Genomic DNA, 8,821 nt, shown 5'->3' with positions numbered 1-8,821 from the left:
TAACTACTATGAAGGGATAGAATATGACTCTAAAAATGAAAAATAAAAAAGATTTTTTAAAAAAGGGATTGATAAGATGGTGGCTGAAAAAGGGAAAAAGAAAAATAAAAAAATAAAAGAAAAAAGAAAATTAAAAAAATTAACTTTGAAAGACTAAAGAATCATGGGAAAAAAGCCATAAATTCTATGTGGAGTATTTCCCTAGTGCTGGAGTTCTGCTGTTCTCATTGATCGGTAAACTTGGTCTTGGCTGGCTGTTCTTTTTGATCTTCTGGGGAAGGGGCCTGTTTCTGTGGTTCTCAAATGTCTGCTGGAACCAGAATTTCCCCACCCTTGTCTGGTCCAGGCTAAGTCATCTGCTCGGGTTTGCTCTCAGGAGCTTTTGTTCTCTGCAGGCTTTCCATATAGCTCTGGAGGACAAGAGTGAAAATGGCAGCCTCCTAATCTCCACCCTGGAGGAGCCAAGAACCGGGGCGCCGCTCCTCAGTGCTCCTCCAGAGTAAAGCAATCAATCACTCCTGTCTCCCTCTCTCACCTGGCCTGTGACCATGTGTTTCTATCTCTGGCACATGACCCGGTGTTGAGTCTCCAAACTCAGCAGATCCCTGCAGTGCGCTTCCATGCCGCCCCTCCCAGGGGAAGAAGGGACGTCTCCCCAGATCTGCTGCTTGTTGGGTCCCTACTGGGGCAGCAGTGGCCCAACTATGCCACGGATCACAGTTTATGGCAACCCCGAGCTGAGACCCCACTCCTTGGCTCCATCTCTGCAGCTGCTTCCCCGCTCCAGTACCTGGGAGCTCTGCCACACTCAGGCACCCCCGGTCTTTCTGTGACCCCGACGGTCCTGAGACCACACTGTCCCAGTGAGGGTTCCACCCCCTGCTTAGCCACTGGAGCGACGTCCCTCAGTGGAGCCGACTTCTAAATGTTCCTATTTTGTGCTCCACGGCTCTATCACTAGCTGGTAGCGCCTGACGGAGGTCCCATCCCCAAAGGTCTATCTTCCCGAATATCACCTCAGATTTACTTCTCCACACATCCTACTTTCCAGAAAGAGGTCGCTTTTCTGTTCAGAGAGTTGTTGCTATTCTTTTCTTCAATCGTCTGTTGAGTTCATAGGTGTTCAGAATGGTTTGATCCCTATCTAGCTGAATTCCTGGGACCAGATGAAATTTAGGTCTCCTACTCCTCCACCATCTTGTAAATTTTTCCGATGGAGGCTTTCCTGATTCCACTGATTCTGGATCTCTGGGTTGTGTTCAGAAAAAATAATGCAAGCATATTTGTTCACCACCTGACATAATCCTCTACAGGAATTCCAGGTGGGTGAGAGAAGCTGTAAATGGATAGTTACATTTTGATCAGTGGGAACAAGCAGTTTTCTCAATTTGTGGGCTGTGAGGATGAGGTGATAGTTCAAATAAGAATGTGAGAAAGGAATGTATTCATTGGTTAGGATGATCAGCAGCAATGTGTGCAACTATTGTTCTTCCAGAGATTTTTAATTTAAAGGAGCTACAGATTGATGAGCATTACCCCTGAAATATGTTCTTGCCGAGGTCCTAGAAGTGACACACCACCCGGCCTTTATCCTCAGCTTGGCACTGTACCCAACAGAATCCATCTTGTCTAGGAGGCAGAAAATATGCAGAATCAACACACTTTGGAAGACGTGCATGGATTTAAATAAAGCCCTTCAAAACCCTAATGTTTTCTTGATGTTGCCAATATCTCTGAGATGCCAAAATGGCAGACTGAGAGATCCCAGACCTGGTTTTTTAAATGTGTCTAAGTTCACATCATCTGAAAGGTAAAACTAGCTACTCTGTTGAAAAACTCTTTGCTAGAAATGCAAAGACATAGATATAGCTGTGAAATGTTTGGAAAGAGCCATTGGCATTTTGGATAGGTATCTCATTCAATGTAAGTGGTGCAAGATGCATTCTCAGATTTAGCAATGCTCAGATTTAGCCCATATGTGGAAGGGACTGTAACCTTGCTGTCATAAGCACTGTGAGGCAACTAAAGATGACCAATCATCTGGATTCCCCTCTCATATATCCCTTGGCTCCTTAGCATCTGGACTCTATATAGAGTCTACAAATCAAGGTAACATCTTGTAATAGTACTGGGTGGGCTTTATGCTGTTCTAATTTGCTGTGCTCAAGCATTAGCTGCACTTAGGAAGAGCCTGTTCTCCAGGGAGCAAATGACAGCACATGAGAATTACACAATGTTGGTAACAACTACTTTGTCAATTCCTGTCAGGCCTTTTTTTTTTTTTTTTTAATGGATTCTGCCTGGGTTCATAATAGGTGAACAAAAAGACATGCTTATTTTAATGCCGTCCCTCCACTGCATTCAAAGTGCAGTGATAGGGATGCCTGGGTTGCTCAGTCAGTTAAGCGTCTGGCTTTGGCTCAGGTCATGATCTCAGGGTCCTGGGATCAAGTCCCGCATCAGGCTCCTTGCTCAGCTTCTGCTTCTCCCTCTGCCTGCAGCTCCCCCTGCTTGTGCTCTCTCTCTCTCTCTCTGATAAATAAATAAAATATTTTTTTAAAGTGCAGTGATAATCTCAGCATTAACAGAGTGAGATAATATCAAGCAAAATCACTAAAAGAGATAATGTGCTTGAGAAAGGGAGTGGGGAGAGATGGAGAGAGAGAGATCAAAATCTTCCTTAATGTAGCAATAAAATAAATTTGAAACCTGTGACTTTAGGTGCAGGTTGGGTCAGTTTCTTACATTGAATGAACAGTTGGGAGAAGTTCTATATGTGGGGAAAGCATACTGGAAAATCGAAACCTAGTGGAAGTGAATCTCCATCTCCATCAAATGGAGTGGCAGTATAAGGTATCACCTCAAAGCCTCTTGAATATGAGAGATGCAGGCACAAGTAGTCTCAAGGAGGTTTTTTAATATAGCCATTGTTTTCATAATGATGTCTACAAAATTTTAAGCTGGACAAAGTCTCTTGGCTTTAGGTTGGTACAGGGGTGGACAAAAGGCAAAAAAAATGGTCTAAAGGAATAGGCAAGACTAGGTTGTAAATAGACTTGAATGCTAGTTTCAAAAGTCTGCAATTTGTTTTATAGGAAATGGATTGGGGGAGGAGGCAGCTTGAAGATGCAAACAAAAGAGTGGTATGGTTAGGGTAGAAATCAGGAAGATCACTATATTGGTCTATGTAACATTTTTGAAGGGTTAATTTGGGTTTAATAAGGAGAGAAGCTTGGTAATGAATTCTAGATTTCTGGCCTTCAACAGTGGTTGCATGATTATATCATGAATAAAGAGGGATGATCTGATTTTTTTTAAAAAAAGCTAAAAATAAAAACTGCCATATATCAAAGAGTATTGGGTACCAGGCAATACATAAAGCCTTTTATATACCTACTTTTACTTAATCCTTGAACAACCTTGTGAGGGGTAGTTTATTTCTAATTTTACAGGGAAAGAAACTAGATCTTAGCAAGATTGGTCAACTGTTCTGAAGCCATCTAGTTAATACATTGTGAATACAGAATTCAAACCCAGGTTTGCCTGACTTCAGAGCAATTCTGATTTTTGTAATTTGGCCAAAGACAGTGAGTATTGTGATGGCCATGTAGCAGAGATACTTGTCCTGCTCTGTTATTCGCTCACTCATTCATTCATGTGGCAACAATTACTGAAAACATATATGTGGGGTAGGGTCTTTTGTTCAGAATGTTTCAACTAAGAAAAACAAATTTCTTTTATCATATTTTGCCTGCTGTATCAATACATTATGTGCTTTCCATTCTGGGGTGAACAATTATTACAATAAATAAATGTTAGCTATTATCGTTACTAGTGACAGTGGTAGTGCATTAATAGTAGGCATTCAAACACTAGTATATTAATATGCATGTTTAAAATTCCACATACATAGTGAAAATTACAAAATTCTCCTGAAATGTAATCATAGCCCATAACTGGACCTCAAAATGAAATTTTATAACAGCAAAGATAAATGACTTTGCTTGAGCCAGATGCCAGGTAAATGACATGCACAACTCCTAAAATTTATATAAAATTGCTTTCAGGTACATCTGAGACTTACTTCACTTCACAAGGACATCTGGTCAAGAGGGTGAGGAACAGATGAAATTTAGTCCAATCTCCTCTTACTAACTGTAGTTCCGTTTTTGCATCTACAACATCCCCTGTCCACTCATCCAAGCCATACATCAATGAGTCTGTGTCTCCCTAAGGGGAAAGAATGTTATTCCAAACTCTCACAGAGATTTGGCGACCACAGCTGGTTTGGATACCCCACTGTGGACCCTGGATCTGCAGTTCCTGAATGAAGTACAGTCAGTACTTCAGTCTACCTGAGATTACCTAGAAAGTAACATTCTAGGTAACGATAAAAATACATTTTCAAGTATAAGAATTTAAGAATATGATTAGAATTCTCTTCATTATTACTAAATAATTTGCCTTTTGTAGGTTTATAAGGCTTTTGAAGCACAATGGAATGGGTAAGACTGCACAAATATCAGTGGGCAGAACGATGCTTGTTATTGTAGATGCTATCACATTCCTAATTATTAACAATAATGTCACACTGTCATGTCTGGTCTCTGTGTACCTACAAAATCTTTGCTACTGTTTTCAAACTATAAATGAATGGGGGTTGAAACTTCACAGTGGGGAGATTTTGAGGGTTTTATCACATGTTCTGAATGGAAAATACTTTCATCTCATTGTAAAAACAACAAAAAAAAAGTCAGTCTGAATTCATGTTCTCATGGCAACACGTTCTGAGATGAAAGCCTGTACCAAAATAGTTCAAAACATCTGAAGGTGCTATTACAAAGGGGTTGTGTTTGACCACCAGTCAATGGGAGGAAAAAAATATATAGCAAACAAATTCTATGCATCCAATTGGATACCTTTGCTCTTTTTACTCATGTCTCTCTGCTGGAGTTACATATTCCTGAATTTCTCACTGCTGCCCTTCGTGACCATTACACCTGTACTCACCCACTATTCAGCATGCTTCCATTTCTTTCAAGTGCCTCTTTGAAGCTTATCAAAGCCACTTCTCTCACAGTCTTTTTAATTTTACCCCCTTAAATAGCCTCCAAAGATGAAGGTCCCTGACCTTGCTCTTTCTAGTTACTCTAAAGTGGTGCCTGTAGATAATGGATATTCCATGACTATTTCTAGTTTAATGATCCTCAAATTATTCACATGGCCAGGCAGTCATGAATTCACTAGGGACTCATCACGAAAATGACTGAAACCCCAAGTAAATGGTGAAATTCACAAATTGGACGTTTCATATGGATATGATCTAAATGTTCTGATCTTGAAAAGTCATGCTTGTATGGTTAATAGAGAAGTTTCACTTTGATCAGGTGTTCCTGAAACTGTAGCTGGGGGCATTCGTGACTTTGGCTTCTGGTGATGGCAGACCAGGCAAAGTAGACCAACCCTCCTGCAGAGAACAATTAGAATCACTACAAATAAAGCCTGCTTGAAAACATTGGATTGATAACAAGGCTGTAAAGAATTACCAGGAAAAGAAATCTAGGGAAAAAATGCAAACAAAGGGGCAAGACTGCCATTTGAAGCTGCTTTTCCTCCAAAGTCCTCTGCTGAATCAGAAGAGAAAGAGAAAGATTGTTAGAACAGGAGGAGGCAAACTTTCTCAGCAAAGGGATGGATAGTAAAGATTTTTGCCTTCCCAGGCCATGCCATTTGTGTTGTAAGCACTCAGCTCTGCTGTTGTAGCATGAGGGTGGCTTTAGACAATTCTTAAATGAATGTGTCTATGTCTCAGTAAAACTTTATCACAAAAATAGTTGTATATTCACATGTAGTGTAAAAAATAATACATTCTGTTTACAGATCCCACCACAGTAACATGTTACACATAGAGTATAATAAATATCACACCCAGGAAAAGTGAAATTGAAAGAATCCATTCATCTTACTGATATTTTGTCAGTTTTACATGCGTTCATTGTGTGTGTGTATTTAGCTCACTGCAATTTTATCACGTGTGTAGACACATGTAACCACCATTGCAGTCAAGGCACAGAAAAGTTCCATCACAAGGATCCCTCATGTTAGCCTTTTGTGGGCAAAACCACCTCACTCCCTCACCTTTCCTTCACTTCTGGCAACCATTAATATGTTCTCTAGCTCTATAATTTTGTCATTTCAAAAATGTTATATGAGTGGAATCATATAGCACATAATTATATGAGTTTGCTAGAGCTGCCATAACAAAACACTGTAGACTGAGTGACTAAAACAAGAGAAATGTATTTGATCACACTTCAGAGGCTAGAAATTCAGGGCCAAAGTGTGGGCAGGTTTGGTGGAGCAACATTTTAAAAGTTGATGTGGTATAATTAATCAGTTCCTCCTCTTACAGAACTTGCTTTTCACTTCCAGTCTAAGAACTCTTTTCTGGGCCCGGATTTTCTCCCTTTCATTTTCCTAGAAGATTTAGTGTTAATGTAAAATTGCATTTTACATTCACTCTGTAAGCCATTTTGAGTAAATTTTTGTATAAGGTATGAGGTTTAGGTCAAGGTTCATTTTTTATTTTTTTCTTCCTATTTTGCTAACACCATTTGTTGAAAAGATTACCTTCCCTCCACTGAATTGCTTTTGCACCTTTGTCAAAAATCAGTGCAAGGTGCCTGGGTGGCTCAGTTAAGTGTCTGCCATCAGCTCAGGTCATGATCTCAGGGTCCTGGGATCCAGCCCCACATGGGGTTCCAGGCTCAGCAGGGAGTCTGCTTCTCCCTTCCTCTTCCTTTGCCCCTCCCCTCCCCACTCATGCTTTCTTTCTCTCTCATTCAAATGAATAAATAAAATCTTTAAAAACATCAGCCCAGCATATTTGTACACGCTGTGACAAGTATATGTTACAAGAATGAAGATATGTAAAAAAGAAAACATTTGTTCTTCCCATTGTTATTTTTTAATTAATTAATTAATTAATGCTTCATGTTTTTATTTAAATTCTAGTTAGTGAACATATAGTGTGATATTAGTTTCAGGAGTAGAATTTAGTGATTCATCACTTACATACAACACTGGGTACTCATCACAAGAGCCCTTCTTAGAAATGGAGGCAAATTAGGAGTTCATTATTAAGGTAAAAAATAGATTAAGATGCAGTGGATAAATTTGTATTCTGTATATAAACAGAAATTAAATGCACATTGATTAAAAAATAAGAACAGAATATAGTCTACAGAATAGGGTTTTTGTAAGTTAAAACTTATGGCAAAATGCAATCTATTAAACAAAAATGCATGTTTGTGTAAGGATATATTAAAATGGGTCACCTATGAGGGGAGGATACCAGGAGTGATGGAATATAGGAAAAAAATCTTTAAAAGAAGAGCTCTACACAGATCACTGATTATAGTATTTTTTCTGAGTTGAGGTATATGTCTAACTCAAGTCTTGAAACTTAAACTTTAAAACTTCAAAAAATGTAAACATAAAACAAAACCAAAACTTGTCTCCTTGGACTCCCAAGCTGGTGCTCTTCTCTTGTAATGTTAACTTGGCAAGAAAAAAAAAAAAAAAACTGATATTCCACTGAAATCTTTCCCACAGGGAGATATTGCAAAAGCATCTACAAGAAACTCTTCTAACCCAGCAAGCTGGGTCCAGGAGGCTCATTGCCCTGAGGACAGCCATCTTCCACTCTTCCAATTGCAATCTGATATAGCAGTATATTTTTCACTAGAAGACAAATGTTTCATTGAAACTTTTTTGCTCTCTCCCTCCAGCTACTCTAGATGTAGAAGGAAGAATCTCAGATCTGCTGATGCTTCTACAGGTTGTGAAACATAAACAAGTTTCCAGTAGTCTGCAGTTGGTGGAAAGTTCTGACATATACTTCTTCTTCCCCTCTAAGAATAAGTATGAAAGAAATGAATGCTTTGAATTGTTATAATAATATTTTAATTTGGAAATTTGACCTCACCTTACATTCCTTCTCAAAATGAAGCCCTTGCCACAGTCATGCGAGGGTTTTTATTCTATTCTCTTAGGGAGCTCTCTCCAAAAGAAATGTGTTCCCTTCCTTGCCAAACACAACTATCTTCCCACTCAGTGATCTAATTCCGGTCTTCATTTTAAGCTTGGTTTAAGCTTCCACTCCTCTACTAGGCATGCTTGGAAAATATAGGTCATATTTTCCTTATACCTTTCCATGATTCTAATGGCCCTTGTGTACTTTTCTAACCAAAAAATTATTTAAGAAAATAATCCCATTTATAATAGCATCAAAAATAATGCTTAGGAACAAATTGAATCACTGTAAACTATAAAAGATTGATAAAAGAAATTGAAGAAGACATAAATAAATGGAAAGATAGACTATATCCATGAATTGGAAGGATATTGTTAAAATGCCCATACTACTTAGAGTGATCTACAGATTCAAATGCAATCCCCATCAAAATTCCAATGGCATTTTTTCACAGAAATAGAAAAAACAATCCTAAAATTCAAAAGAATCCTAAATAGCTAATGTAATCTTGAGCAAGAAGAGCACATTTGGAGGCTTTACACTTCCTGAGTTCAAACTATATTGTAAAGTTATAGTAATCAACACAGTGTGGTACTGGAATGAAACAGACACATAGCTCAATAAAACAGAGCAAAGAGTCCATACATATATGGTCATCTAGTTTTCAATGAAGGTACCAAGAATACACAATGGGGATGTAATAGTCTTGTCAATAAATGATGCTTGGAAAATTGGATATCCACATACAAAAGGAATGAACTGGACCCTTATCTCCACTCAATTCAG

The 8,821-nt window shown here is 38.7% G+C and overlaps 1 long non-coding RNA gene across 1 annotated transcript in view; it reads left to right on the top strand.

Moving 5' to 3' along the window:
• Positions 1–1,697, top strand: part of LOC141371533 (uncharacterized) — a 14,092-nt gene extending 12,395 nt beyond the window's left edge. The window contains exon 3 of the long non-coding RNA XR_012376569.1: positions 1,496–1,697. This is a non-coding gene — a long non-coding RNA (uncharacterized lncRNA). The remainder of the gene's footprint in view (positions 1–1,495) is intronic.
• The last annotated feature ends 7,124 nt before the right edge of the window (positions 1,698–8,821 follow it).

Source organism: Callorhinus ursinus, unplaced genomic scaffold, assembly GCF_003265705.2.
Source record: "Callorhinus ursinus isolate GAN/ISIS: 27379988/994484 unplaced genomic scaffold, GSC_fseal_2.0 scaffold1, whole genome shotgun sequence".
NCBI lineage: Eukaryota > Metazoa > Chordata > Mammalia > Carnivora > Otariidae > Callorhinus > Callorhinus ursinus.
This window is presented reverse-complemented; position numbering and strand designations above follow the sequence as displayed.